Here is a 15429-nt window from a genome sequence, read left to right on the forward strand (position 1 = left end):
TTAGCAATATTTTGTTGTCTCATTACAAATTTACCCAAGGTTCTGTGAGGCTTAGGAACGTTTCCAGAAACCCTCTTGTGCATTAACTCCTCCCAAGCAGATAACAATCCAGATGTGGCCTTCGTGTCAGCAGTTAAGGAAGTTATCTATACAGAAGTCTGCAAAGTTATTAACGCTGACGTATTTATCATTAACAGGTTGCCTTCAATATTTTTGTGTACATTTTGTGTAGGCGTAAATGTCGGTGTATGAACATCCGCACATTAGGCTTTGTGGATCTCATTTTACTGAATTTATCATGATTTACGTCGGACAAGGTCCAGAAGGACACATTTCACTAACGCGCATTTAATTTCAAAGTGAGGCTACGAGCCTCCAGTAAACCATTGTGTGTATGAATATCAGCGCATATTCTCATAACATACATATCACCAGGAACTCACCTTCGCGTCACAGTGAAGGAGGTTACCTGTACAGGTAGGTGGGTTGTGTCTCTGCCCCTCATTTTCATTACATTGGGCATACAGATAACTGCTCGATATTCAGAGTCAAACCTTAGCGTGAGTATGTCAATATACTGTCAGGACGTTGATGGTGGGACCTTGTATCTTAAAGTTATTCAATGTATAGCCCCAATATTAAAGTTACTTGACTGCCACACCCTCCCACTTCTCTGTTCTGAACAAGACCGCCGACTCTCTGCTCACAAACCGGGACCCGCTCCATTGTCAGTAGCAAACATACTCGGCCACACAAAATAGATATGCCGCCTGTACTGAAGGACAAATACTGATTGAATGGATATTTCAGAACCATTTTGTCTCATTTGAGAGTGTTCGTTCACGAATATTGTATTGATGTTAGATTCATTAAGCGTTAGATATATACTTTGTATATATTCAAAATGATTGGGAGTGTTAATTGTGTTCATCGAGCTTTAATACATTTCTGATACAGATAAAGATACGTTTCAAGTGTACAATCAGGTGCAAAATATATAACTCTCAAAATCCCGCTCAGACAGTTTTGAGAAATTAGATGTATTTATCATCACCTGGTACAGTAAGAAATTCACTCCAGACGGCCATACAGGATACACATATCATTATTACCATAGAAAATTATATTTCTGCGGAGAGTAACAACCTCTTTGAATACTTATGCAAATCCTACTAAATGCGTGTTCTTGGGATATATCCGCAAAAGCATAGCGTGTAAATTGTCAAAAGCCGAGTTCCCTGCACAGTTCTGAGTGCATCAGGAAAACGTTAATGTATTCATGTGTCCCTAGTCATACCCTTCATGTTCATCTTCATCATTACATAGAATACGTGCGTGGGAAATACACTCTTCGAAAAAAGAAAAGCATAGGTCATTTTTAGAAGAATTTAATGCGTTACTTTAAGGTCAATTATTTCATGTAATTTCAATGGTTTTGAAAAAAGGTGAAAACTCACACGTCTACAGAAAAAGAGTTCGTCAACACAACATCAGCCTTTATTGTTGTGTTTATGTTTACTTGTGTCCACAAGATGGCGTCAAAGTAAGTATACATTGTATGGGCCACCATTGGCAGCAGTTACGGCTCGCCACCGTCTCGGCACAGACTGGATAAGTCAACGAAGTGGCTCTTGCGGAATTCTTCCTCACTCATCCTTCAATGCGATGGCCAGTTGTGGAAGTGTCTCAGGCGTGTTTTGACGTTGACGTACACGTTGATCGAGCTCATCCCATATGTGTTTTATCGGGTATAGATCTGGTGCTCGGGAAGGCCATGGCAAGAGATTGACGTTAGAATTGGCAAGAATTGGAAAGCGGACCGTGACGAGTACTGAATGTGAAGCGAAGCGTTGTCATGCTGGAACAACTCACTCCGTCTGTCCACATTTGGAAGCATGTGATGTGCAAGGTCTTCGTTGATGTACCGATATGCTGTCTAATTCCCCTGAACGACCACTATATCAGCTTTTTGTGTGCTGGATATCCAAACCGACACCATGACCATACTACCACCACCGAATCTGTCGACCTGTCGAATGCAATCAGCGGCAAAATGTTCATTTCTCCTACGGTAAATACGATGTCTTCCATCTCGCCGGTGAAGAAGAAATTGTGATTCATCACTGAAACAGACTCGCCATTAGTTTCTAAGGTTCCAGTCCTGACTCTACGACACAACCGCAAGCGATTGCACCAATGGAAGTCTCTCAAACAGGGGCGACAACTGGCCTTCTTGGCCAAATCCCCACTTCACGCAATCGATTCCTGACAGTTTGATGGAAATTCTTCTCAAACCAGGGATGCGTTGTGCAGTCTCCACGGCTGTGGCAAGACGATAACGCAAGTGAGCAACTCGGATGTAGCGGTCCTGGGCTTGGGTGGTAACTCTTAGACGGCCTCGGTCTGGGGCAGAATTGGTCTGGAAGGAAACGATCCCAAAGGCGAGATATGGTGCTCTGATGAATGTTGAAATGTCGGTCACTTCAAGGCGATCTATGGCGATGTTTCGACTGGCGGCATGATGATTTCCTCTTTACCAGGCAAAAACGAATGACAAAATTAAACACAAAGTTTGCCTTTTTTATTGATCGATACCACATGCTTTTCCGCTTACTTGCACGTGCATTATGCTTTGCATGTTTATTGGTGACGTTTTGGCGAATATTTCTTCAAACGCTTCTAATAGATGGGAAAAAGTTAAAATTGCTGCGTTTTGACGCTGAAGCTGTTTTAGATGACGCAAAGTTGTGGTTTTGTACATTGCACAGCTCGTGATCGTTGGGGTCCTTGTAAACAGGACGCAAAACCATTGGATGTGGCATAACATAACCTCGTACTCACGAACGGTCACTAAGTGAGGCATACGGTCATATGAACAGCAGACTCACACCATGGATTGACTAAAAAGTCAGGCCGGGCCGGACAGGGCCAAGACTGGCAAACTTCTTTCTCTTCTGATGTATCGCCTCCTTTTGTAACAGTGTTATCCCTCGCCTACCGACTCAGGTGACACTGCTACAAAATGACGTACATCAGGACCGTATTACTCCTCGAGAGAAGCACACAACCATCACAGGCAGTACAGTGAGGTTTGTGGCCATGTGAGAATTACTACTGCGTTGTTTGAATGCTTGTTGTCACAGCACAGGTAAACAGTGTGTATTCAACACATATAATCAACATGCATTTAGCATGACTTCAGGTAAAACTGACAGTCTACCAAGCCACGAGGACAATAGTAAAGTTGAAAACCACACTGTTTATCAAAGAGCGAAAATTCATAGGATAACTCCGATAAGCTCTCCTTTGTGAGCATTTTCAAAAGGCTCAGTCATAATGATTTACATACGTTTTCTATACAATAAAAATTACTGATACATTTGAAATGGCTGCAAAGTTATTAACGTTGACGTATTTATTATTAACAGTTGCCTTCAATATATTTGTGTACATTTGTGTAGGCGTAAATGTCGGTTAGCACAGTGTATGAACATCCGCACATTAGGCTTTGTGGATCTCATTTTACTGAATTATCATGATTTGGTCATGACAAGGTCCAGAAGGACACATTTCACTAACGCGCATTTAATTCAAAGTGAGGCTACGAGCCTTCCAGTAAACCATTGTGTGTATGAATATCATGCATATTCATAACATACATATCACCAGGAACTCACCTTCGCGTCACAGTGAAGGAGGTTACCTGTACAGGTAGGTGGGTTGTGTCTCGTCTCTCACTTTGTCACACTGCAAACAGATAACTGCTCGATATTCAGAGTCAAACCTTACGTGAGTATGTCAATATACTGTCAGGACGTTGATGATGGTACCTGTATCTTAAGTTATTCAATGTATAGCCCCAATATTAAAGTTACTTGACTGCCACACCCTCCCACTTTCTGTTCTGAACAAGACCGGACTTCTGCTCACAAACCGGGACCCACTCCGTTGTCAAAGTAGCAAACATACTCGGCCACACGAAATAGATATGCCGCCTGTACTGAAGGGACAAATACTGATTGAATGGATATTTCAGAACCAGTTTTGTCTCATTTGAGAGTGTTCGTTCACGAATATTGTATTGATGTTAGATTCACAAGCGTTAGATATATACTTTGTATATATTCAAAATGATTGGGAGTGTTAATTGTGTTCATCGAGCTTTAATACATTTCTGATACAGATAAAGATACGTTTCAAGTGTACAATCAGGTGCAAAATATATAACTCTCAAAATCCCGCTCAGACAGTTTTGAGAAATTAGATGTATTTATCATCACCTGGTACAGTAAGAAATTCACTCCAGACGGCCATACAGGATACATATCATTATTACCATAGAAAATTATATTTCTGCGAAGAGTAACAACCTCTTTGAATACTTATGCAAATCCTAACTAAATGCGTGTTCTTGGGATATATCCGCAAAAGCATAGCGTGTAAATTGTCAAAAGCCGAGTTCCCTGCACAGTTCTGAGTGCATCAGGAAAACGTTAATGTATTCATGTGTCCCTAGTCATACCCTTCATGTTCATCTTCATCATTACATAGAATACGTGCGTGGGAAATACACTCTTCGAAAAAAGAAAAGCATAGGTCATTTTTAGAAGAATTTAATGCGTTACTTTAAGGTCAATTATTTCATGTAATTTCAATGGTTTTGAAAAAAGGTGAAAACTCACACGTCTACAGAAAAAGAGTTCGTCAACACAACATCAGCCTTTATTGTTGTGTTTATGTTTACTTGTGTCCACAAGATGGCGTCAAAGTAAGTACATTGTATGGCCACCATTGGCAGCAGTTACGGCTCGCCACCGTCTCGGCACAGACTGGATAAGTGGACGAAGTCGCTCTTGCGGAATTCTTCCTCACTCATCCTTCAATGCGATGGCCAGTTGTGGAAGTGTCTCAGGCGTGTTTTGACGTTGACGTACACGTTGATCGAGCTCATCCCATATGTGTTTTATCGGGTATAGATCTGGTGATCAGGAAGGCCATGGCAAGAGATTGACGTTAGAATTGGCAAGAATTGGAAAGCGGACCGTGACGCGTACTGAATGTGAAGTAGCGTTGTCATGCTGGAACAACCCACTCCGTCTGTTCACAATTGGAAGCATGTGATGTGCAAGGTCTTCGTTGATGTACCGATATGCTGTCTAATTCCCCTGAACGACCACTATATCAGCTTTTTGTGTGCTGGATATCCCTACCGACACCATGACTCTTCCACCACCGAATCTGTCGACCTGTCGAATGCAATCAGCGGCAAAATGTTCATTTCTCCTACGGTAAATACGATGTCTTCCATCTCGCCGGTGAAGAAGAAATTGTGATTCATCACTGAAAGAGACTCGCCATTAGTTTCTAAGGTTCCAGTCCCACGACACCACCGCAAGCGATTGCACCAATGGAAGTCTCTCAAACAGGGGCGACAACTGGCCTTCTTGGCCAAATCCCCACTTCACGCAATCGATTCCTGACAGTTTGGATGGAAATTCTTCTCAAACCAGGGATGCGTTGTGCAGTCTCCACGGCTGTGGCAAGACGATAACGCAAGTGAGCAACTCGGATGTAGCGGTCCTGGGCTTGGGTGGTAACTCTTAGACGGCCGCGGTCTTGGGCGGAATTGCCCTGAGGAAACGATCCCAAAGGCGAGATATGGTGCTCTGATGAATGTTGAAATGTCGGGCACTTCAAGGCGATCTATGGCGATGTTTCGACTGGCGGCATGATGATTTCCTCTTTACCAGGCAAAAACGAATGACAAAATTAAACACAAAGTTTGCCTTTTTTATTGATCGATACCACATGCTTTTCCGCTTACTTGCACGTGCATTATGCTTTGCATGTTTATTGGTGACGTTTTGGCGAATATTTCTTCAAACGCTTCTAATAGATGGGAAAAAGTTAAAATTGCTGCGTTTTGACGCTGAAGCTGTTTTAGATGACGCAAAGTTGTGGTTTTGTACATTGCACAGCTCGTGATCGTTGGGGTCCTTGTAAACAGGACGCAAAACCATTGGATGTGGCATAACATAACCTCGTACTATGAACGGTCAGTAAGTGAGGCATACGGTCATATGAACAGCTGACTCACACCATGGGATTGACTAAAAGTCAGGCTGGGACGGACAGGGCCAAGACAGGCAAACTTCTCCCTCCTCTGATGTACGCCTCCTTTTTGTAACAGTGTTATCCTTCGCCTACCGACTCGGGTGACACTGCTACAAAATGACGTACATCAGACCGTATTACCCTCGAGAGAAGCACACAACCATCACAGACAGTACAGTGAGGTTTGTGGCCATGTGAGAATTACTACTGCGTTGTTTGAATGCTTGTTGTCACAGCACAGGTAAACAGTGTGTATTCAACACATATAATCAGCATGCATTTAGCATGACTTCAGGTAAAACTGACAGTCTACCAAGCCACGAGGACAATAGTAAAGTTGAAACCACACTGTTTATCAAAGAGCGAAAATTCATAGGAGAACTCCAATAAGCTCTCCTTTGTCAGCATTTCAAAAGGCTCAGTCATAATGATTTACATACGTTTTATCTATACAATAAAATTACTGATACATTTGAAATGGCTTTTCAAATGTGAATACCCTGAACGTTATTGCATTTTTTTACCCAGGGTAACAGTTAGAAACAGGCAAGAAACACTTGAAAGCTGCGACCATACGGAAAGACATGCGTATTGATTTCAACTGAGTCAGCCAACTAGGGTCCATGCAGGTAGCAAAAGTAATGTAAGTCCCCATGGTCCCCAGTTTAGTGATCTACCTTCAGTTGTTGGCGATCTATAGCCAGTTTTTATATTGTATTGTCCAAATAGTGCTATTAGTTTTGATTTTCCACACTAGTTTTAGTTGTAATTGTGATATTCTAGTTGTTTTACTGTCCTTCGTCGACAGGTTTTTATAATATACATCTATTCCATTTCAATGTCACATATGTTCTCGTCACGATATGGCTGAAATATTGCCGATGTGACGTTAAATAATAACTCACTCACTCAACTGAGTCAGACACACTATCCCATAGCGGACCAGCTCTGTGAACTGAGGGGCAAAAGAGGCTATATCAAATTTTGGACATTTATCTAATTTGGCTGTGTATACCCTTTTTGTCAAGTTTAGTTATGTCTCATGTGTCTAGTGGGGAATTTGAGAAATTTGGAGGCAGTGGAAAAAGATACGAGGTCAAAAGATTTAGCAAGTTTATCTGAGGGCTTCGACCCCTGTTATTAAAAACAACAACATTAATCTGCTCTGGTGTAGGGTTATACCATGAAACGGGGATGGCCAGAAGGGACGAGTAATTGTTTTATTACACACATGGCAAAAGGTTTTGCAAAACATCATATTTTTATTGTATAAATATGTTACTACTAACCACAGCAAAGGAATTTATCCACAGCTCAGTTTAACTTACTATATGAATAATTGAAACTTCATGGCAAACCTGAACGAAAGAAGAACTGTCATTTATTCTGGGAAGCAAACATGTTTAAAATTTACACATGTTGTGGTGCTTGTGACTGTGGTCGTGTGCGGTCATTTTCTAAATTCTGGCATACAATCATCGCTATCAAGCACAATGTCAATATCTGGTGTAACCTTCGCCATCTGCATTACATCCCCGACCTTTCTCCTCATTGACTTTGTCGGACGTTGAATTTGACGTCGAGGTATTACGTCATGTCCATGATGGAGGGCCTGCTTCTGAACAGCGAGGCCTTTTACTGCTACAGCTATTGCGATCTGGGCTAAGGTAGAGTTGCTACCGCCTCTTGACGTGAGAAATCACCAACGGGGCATGCGCAATGTGGCCAAGCATTGTCGTCCATAATGACCAGCCTTGTGTTGAGAGGACGGTGATCAAATGCATAACAACAGCCCTGTTGTAATCACAATCTACTATACATCGGTGACGTTTAAGTTGCTTTTGACAGCTCGGGCCAAGTTGGACCAACACAGACAAACCACCTTTGATTGAGGCTGTTTGGGGAATATTTCACTTTAAAGGGCCACTGATCCAGAGCGATTAATGTTTCCAGCCAACAGTCTAATTACGAAACCTAGCTGCAAACTGGTGAGCCCCTGCTCCCTCGAACTGGGCTACTGCCCACCTTGGCAGAATTTCTTCAACCTAATAAGTGGGACATTAGGAAGGGTGGATGCCCATCAGATGCCGTTATTTGAAAAATATTCCCGATAGTTCTTGTCTGATTGTAATAAAGTATCCCAGCAGTGTAGGCTTTTAATATTTTCAAATGTTTGGATGGTATAGTGACTGATCCAATTTGATCCTATTTCTGTGTTTTTTACCTCGATATTTAATCATGTAAAAATATGCTGTCTATTACGTATGCTATGATATCAAAAATACACATTTGATCAATTTGAATCCATAAACTAAACAACCCCACTTTGCCATTGCCCCAAAAATCTGACATTTTACTTAGGTACATAGGTATTTACAGTTTTTAACAAACACAGCAAATGCTTATATATATTTCTTATGTAACAATGAAGTTCCGTTCGTATCCTCAAAACAGTGTCAGCCCATAATTTTCTTTTTTTTCAGGCAATCAAACTTGCGTGCAATACAGCGATTACTACTCTCTTGCTTTAACCCTTGTTTGGTGGTAAACCTACACATGTTATTTGTCATCATTCACTTGATGGTCAGTTAATGAATTTATAACAGGTATAATTAGTGATAACACCACTGAGATTACCCGACAAAGGTTCCCATTTGACATTTCTTGTGTCTGGAGTAAATGCTCATCATTATAAATTGAGGTCTGATGTGGCAAATGTATTACATCTTATGTAATATACGCATGGAAGTGCAGTAAGAGGAATTATCAGCTGAGTTACAAAACAAACATCGATCAAAGGATTAACCGATAACACGCTGATTGATTAATTGATTTTATCCTGTCTACAGCGGATTTGTCAAAGGTAGTTTTTATGTATTTAGAGTTACTAATCTAATCTGAATACACCCTGTCGTAAAGTCTCTTTGTAAAGAACGTCCTTCCTTCAAAGGATTAACCATAGATTGCTCATTATTGGTTAACTAAATTACTTTTTTTATAAAGTGGCGGACATCATGCAATTAGTTGCCAGGTGGGCTATCTTGGGTGACCAATGGGACTATACACCAATGTGAAAACCTGAAACGATAGATCACTTTTAACATTAGACTGTTAAAAGACACATGACATGGAACAGGATACTTTGTCAGCTGCAGATGAATGGCATCTCATTCCTTTACATGTATGTGGATATTGATGGATACATTCCCCGAACAAGGTAATAGCCTCATATTGTTGCTATAACTTTGGTCTGTTTTAAGTTTAATACATGTATTTGCATTTTGTTTTTATTTATTTGTTATGGCATTCAACAGATTCATTTTTTGCCGTTAAGTGTAATGAGACAGACAACATACGCTAGGTCGCACTTAGGGCGTCTGTGTGACATAGGATACACGTTGGCAATCTATAAGATGTCTAGATATTACAGTCATGTTATAAATTCACTAAATATAAGCAGATCGTGTGCATTTTATTAAGTTTAAAAATGCATACAAATATGATAATAAACAAATTAGGACTATAAGACAAAATATAAAGACGTACATTGACTTCGTTATTTCAGGCCTAACATTTATTACCACTGGTAGATGGTTAAACTTAAAAAGTTTTCATTTGTTATCAAAATAATGCCATTTAATACAACATTCAGATTGACTTGTAAGTGAACCCAAGCTCACTACCCTCCCCAAGACTCCCCATGTACTTAGTTAGCCTTACTTTCAAAACAATGCTATTATATCAGGCTTCTCACCAAAGTCAAGGTCAAACTATTTCTTAAATCAAATTCTACATCCATTTACGTTAACATTTTTATAAAGTCAACATTACTATGAAATCAAAATTTTATATCAAAATCAGTATTTTTATCAAAGTGAATATTTTTCTAAAAGAAACCAAATTATTCATTAAAGTCTACATAATTTTACAACAAAATCAACATAAGATTATCGAGTAAAAAAATTTCATCTTTGTTGATCAGTCTATACTTATACTATCAATTGTGCATGAGGGTGGCGCAGCAGAGGTAACGAACCAATCATGAATTCTGGAATATCATCCGGGTACTCACTGGAGAAAAACAATAACAAAACAACAACCAGTCCACGGAAATTGCTCTGGATCAGTGGCCCTTTAACGGATCAGGTATCGTTAAATGTGATAGATTGTAAAAAGCATTACAACATTAAAAAGCGGTCGTTAGGGTTGATATTATACTATTCTTCCAATGTAGACAATGTTGAGAATGAGGGAAGGAGTGCTTCACTTCGAGAAACATGTACGTGTTTGCTTAAAATGCTTCGCTTTGAGACTGTAGAAAGTGATATTTTTATAGATATTATGCTATTCAATATACTTGAACACAATTCAGAATATATCTGTGACAGTGAAGTCGTTTTACATTTTTGCTTAAAATGCTTCGCTTTGAAACTCTATAAAGTGATATTTTGATAGATATTATGCTATTCCATGTAGGTAGACACAATTCAGGATATATATGTGAAATTGTAGTCGTTTTAACCGCCGAACCGAACCGAAGCCTTCCGATAAGACCTGTGACGAAAGTCACTTTGAGCAACGTGATTGATTTACCAAGATATTTTATGGATTCAAGCTTCTTTATTCTTTCCAACACAACGTTTCGGGATCATTACAGATCCCTTCATCAGATGATAAATCCGAAACGTTGTGTGGGAAGAATAAAGTAGCTTAAATCCATAAAATATTTTGGTCATCTGTAACAACTTCTAAATGCCGCTAAAAGACATCGCGTTTGTTGTAGTAACTGTGAGCCGTGAGGTGATCAATTTGTATCAAGTCAGATGTAAAACTGTACTATGTAAACACATCTGAACATAGATCTGCAAGATTTAAGTTGATTTTCACAACCTGGACAAAGTCAGACGAAACACTTGTGGGAGACATCTTGAAAAATGTAGTAAAGTGGCGACTTTCCAGCAGACAAGTTCGTTTAAAATGAATTATGTGTCACATCTGGTAGTTTTTGGTTTACAGCCCTGGTCAAGTCGGACCAACACAGGCTAAAACACTTCTAACAGAGGCTATTGTGAGCATACAGAATATTTCTCCATAATTCAATTCCAATGTTCGACACCACGCGAAACGATTTGTGATCAAATTTTAATTTTCACAGTGAAGCCCATGAGTTTGACGAGGATCAAATATGGTCAGTATCAGATCACTGTTATATGATGCTCATGACACTGCTGCATAACTGATTACCAGAAACAATGTCTGAAGACGTACAAATGTTCCTGTGTCTTAATGTACCTGACTTGTCAGTGGTGAACATTTCCACTGGAATTTCAGTACCTCAAACAATTAACAACGTTAAAATCTAAGTTTTCTATTCTACATTTTTTTATTGCTGTTTCTAACACTGATTGCACCAACAATAAGAATAAGTCGAGGTATTTAACGTGGGTAACATGTTGTTGTTCTCTCGGAAGTGTTTTGCTTTAAAGATGAAACATATCCAATGCCCTTTGGCCTGTAAATATGTTATCTCGGGTTACTTGCTTGCTACGTGTTTTTGCATAGATGGCACAGGTGAACGGTTGGGCGAATGAACAGCCCATGTATCATTTTAGACTGTAGAAGATGTTATAAATAATGAACATGGTTATAACCCTGTATGGAAGGCCTTACTTTATACCAGGAATCATGTCAGAACAGAGGGTATAAAGACTATAACAAGAGCAGTGTGAGGGAATGCAGTTCAGTGATGGCAGCGTTACGTCTGAATGGTCTTCTTTTTTCTTGCACACCAGTTGCAAGGTGAAGGTAAACTGGGAATGTTGATGATATTTTTCATGTGTACACATGAGTAAGCACGCATGGAAATATGTGCGTTGTTTCAAATACGTGTTTTTCTTCATTTAATATATCCTTAATTGGGGAAATGTAACTTCGAATACTAACCAGTTTCGCAATTTGGCCCATTTTATGACTATATAAAACAGATTTCTACCTTTTTGTAGTTTGATCATTTTTATGAAATACAAGGGTTTCAAAATGTCGGGCTCTCTATTCACCTTAACTTCAGCACAGCGTATAGTTTACTATAAGATAATACAGGATACAGTTTAAGAACACCAAAGGTAATACAATTTTTACCAACATTTGGCATTTACCAGCACAGGAGTCTTTCAACTGATCATATTTGAACAGTTTGTTCCTGTTCCTGTGCTATGTCCGAGAGTGGCGTAGATTTGTTCACTGTACAATAAATGTTGTGTATTAGCATCTCAAAAAGACAAAATATTATGTTTTCGCATATTTCAGCATAGGAAAAATCCTGGTTATGATTCATTATTGTCTACATGTACGTTCGTTCTCTGTGCAGACAGATGTTGGTTATCACCATATCTGAAACTTAACAAAATGCTGTTTTCACGGACATAAGTAAACCTTGCTTGCTATTCAGTTTTGTTTATTTTTTGTGTACACGTGGGGCGTAGCTAGATCTTAATAAGTTTATAGATATAGTTACATTATATGTATCAATGCTTTACTGATTTACTTGTGATTATTCCCTATGAGATATCCTCTTTCCTTTATTGAAAGGAAGTTTCAAGGTAGAGAGTTTACACCAATCATGTCCTCTCATTCCAAGTATTAACTGAAATAAGATGAGATTAGCATGGATATAACATATATATGACTGTTGAATATAGACGTTCTATTGTTTCGTTTTTCACATTAAATAATGTTCTTTGGAAACTGATGTTAAAGTCAATTTCTTCAAAACCCCTCTTAGTAACTGCGTCAGAATGGTTACGAAGCCTAAGGATCTGTCTTGACCATAATTCAGAAATATTCTTGATTTTATATTAATTTGTAATTTGTCATTATTTTAACAAAAGATTAATCCCCGAAACTATAGCTCTTGATAAACAACCGTGTATGTTATTTTCACAGAGATATTTTGTGGAACATCGATCAAAACAAAATGCTATAAACAGATCGTGAATATTTTATCCATGTTAAATGTTGGGCCCAACGCACAATTCTTGGGAAGGACAAGTGAGCGACAGACAGTCCTAAGAAATCACCCCTCTTGCCTATGACCTACTTTGCTGCACAACAATCGCGTCGATATGCAACTTGTCGTTACTACCGACAGTAATAGTAAACATTGCATGTAGGGTTGTCTAGAAGCTTCACTTGGAATACATTACTGAATGTAGGGTCTGCCGTGCTTCAGTCGCGTGCAGTGTTGTATATTGGGACAGACTATCTTTATTTAAGTGCAATGTTGAATATGGGGACTGCATGGCTTCAGTCGATTACAGTACTAAATATAGGGGTCATGTCACGACGACTTTCATGTCTCGAAACTGATTCTCTAAAAGTAACCGTTACGATAAACGTTCGCCAGGTGAGGCTTTAGCATCGATGAAAGTGATGAGAAAATATTCTAACCAGCCGTTCTCGGATTATCCTATAGTAAACACATAGCGTGTTGCCTGGTAGTTACGGTCACCATTGTGCAGTCCTTGCTGCTCAGGACCAGTCAGTTCCCACTCATAACCGTCAATTTGTGGTTTTACGTCAAATATAAATATGAAATATAGATTATGTAATCAATTAAATGTGACTGTCCAACACCTTGTCAGTGGGTGTCCATCGTTGGCACAGTCCATATCTTAATCAACATGATGGCACTGCTCGGTCCTTTTAATACAGGCTTGTGGTTTGGACTCCGAGGTCCATCAAAGGTGCGACCCAGAATATGTACAAGGCGTCATTGAAAATGGCACTTACAAAATTCATTGGAGTGGGCCCATATACAAACACCTATACCAATCCTGGACTTGTCCGTTTTGAAATTATTCATATCAATAACAATTCTGTCCCTTCGGAGAGCAATGTGATTATCATGATACAGGAAAGAACATGGCAAACATGCGGACGCCTATTTAAACTATCTCACTTGCATCCCAAGTTCCATGTTGTGGGACTTCCATTTGTTGGCGCAGATTAAGAGTGTGCCCAGGTTCTCCGCCGGGAGCGCAGCTCTTTGGACGCTCTTGATAATGCAAAAGTGTGCATGTGTTAGGGAGTCTCCATATTCTCCGGAAGGTTTTTGATGGGTTAGACTAGGCAGCACAACCTGGGAGAATTCTCATTTGCTGATGGGCTGCGTGTAGAGGGGGCAAGACTACCTGAGATTATGATGAACCCTAACCACCCTAACTGTACAAGGACGACCCAACCTCTCTTTGCTGCATATTTTTTTAACCTGTAAATGTTTTGTAGAACGTTTAGTATTACTATTCAATATAAAATATATTTACTGACAGCTTAAAGTGTTATCCGTTCACGACATTATCTGATGCTCATTTGAATTCACATTTAGACTCAAGATCTACTGGCCATTGAAGGTTAAAATGGTCTCTTCCTGACATAGCTAAGATTTCAAGCCACCATGGTGTGACATGTATTTTTGTAGGTCGTTAAAGCTTGGTAAGCATCATCCGTCAAATGTGTTCTGTTTGAATATATATAAAGTGAGACCCATTCGAGACTGAGAATGTGGGTTCGAATCCTAAATGGGACTCAACACCAGAAAGGTACTATGATTTGTACGTTTCTGAGAAAGTGTAATCCGAAATATGACGTGTTTGATTACTGCATTTACAGGGACAGGGGGCTTGCGTCAGCATTTTACAGTCAAGCGACTTCCGATTATCCTCAGTGACTTTAGTTTGGCACCTCTCTGTGTAGATCAGAAGCTTGCCCGCCTTTACAAATGGTACAACAGTCCTTCTGTCAACTTGCCATATGCAGAAGGCTGCACTATTGACTGCCCCTGTCTTAAAAAGATTCGTGGTGAGACTGACTGCAGTAGCTAAGGCGTCTTTGGAGAAGTTGCATTCACATGCAGGATTGCGCGCAGAGACGACATGATCCCACTGTCCCACAATACCCACATTCAGTCCCGCACTCACACTCGCACCCTTTATTGAATATTATCACTCTATTCCTTTCTATAAATACATCAATACATGCAATGGTATATTTTCTTTTATGTATTTCAGACCGTGTTTGTGTTGAGGATTTGGAATGATCGCCTGGTGGTTGTAAAGAAAACATACCAAGGTTTATCTGCGCTATGATGCTAATGACATGTCATCACTGGGTACAGAAACAGTTGATTACACGGGTATTGATATTCATTCCGATTACAATACAGGTTATGGATATTTAACACTTCTGATAAATTCGGATTGAGAGGACTCCAAATTAACTTTGAACACGTTATGTTACACATAAGTGTATGACGTAATC

At 39.6% G+C, this 15429-nt stretch overlaps 1 protein-coding gene across 3 annotated transcripts in view; it reads left to right on the forward strand.

Moving 5' to 3' along the window:
- The first annotated feature begins 446 nt into the window (after window positions 1–446).
- LOC124259893 overlaps window positions 447–15429 on the forward strand; it is a 32011-nt gene continuing 17028 nt past the window's right edge. For 2 of the 3 annotated variants that reach the window (XM_046694117.1, XM_046694119.1), the window contains exons 1-2: window positions 447–477; window positions 15180–15304. The gene's annotated coding sequence lies outside the window, so the exon portion shown is untranslated. Of the gene's footprint in view, window positions 482–15179; window positions 15305–15429 lie in introns of all 3 variants that reach the window. The other variant, XM_046694118.1, reaches the window with a different exon arrangement.

This window comes from Haliotis rubra, unplaced genomic scaffold, assembly GCF_003918875.1.
Source record: "Haliotis rubra isolate DU_JTF1 unplaced genomic scaffold, ASM391887v1 Scf740, whole genome shotgun sequence".
Lineage (NCBI taxonomy): Eukaryota > Metazoa > Mollusca > Gastropoda > Lepetellida > Haliotidae > Haliotis > Haliotis rubra.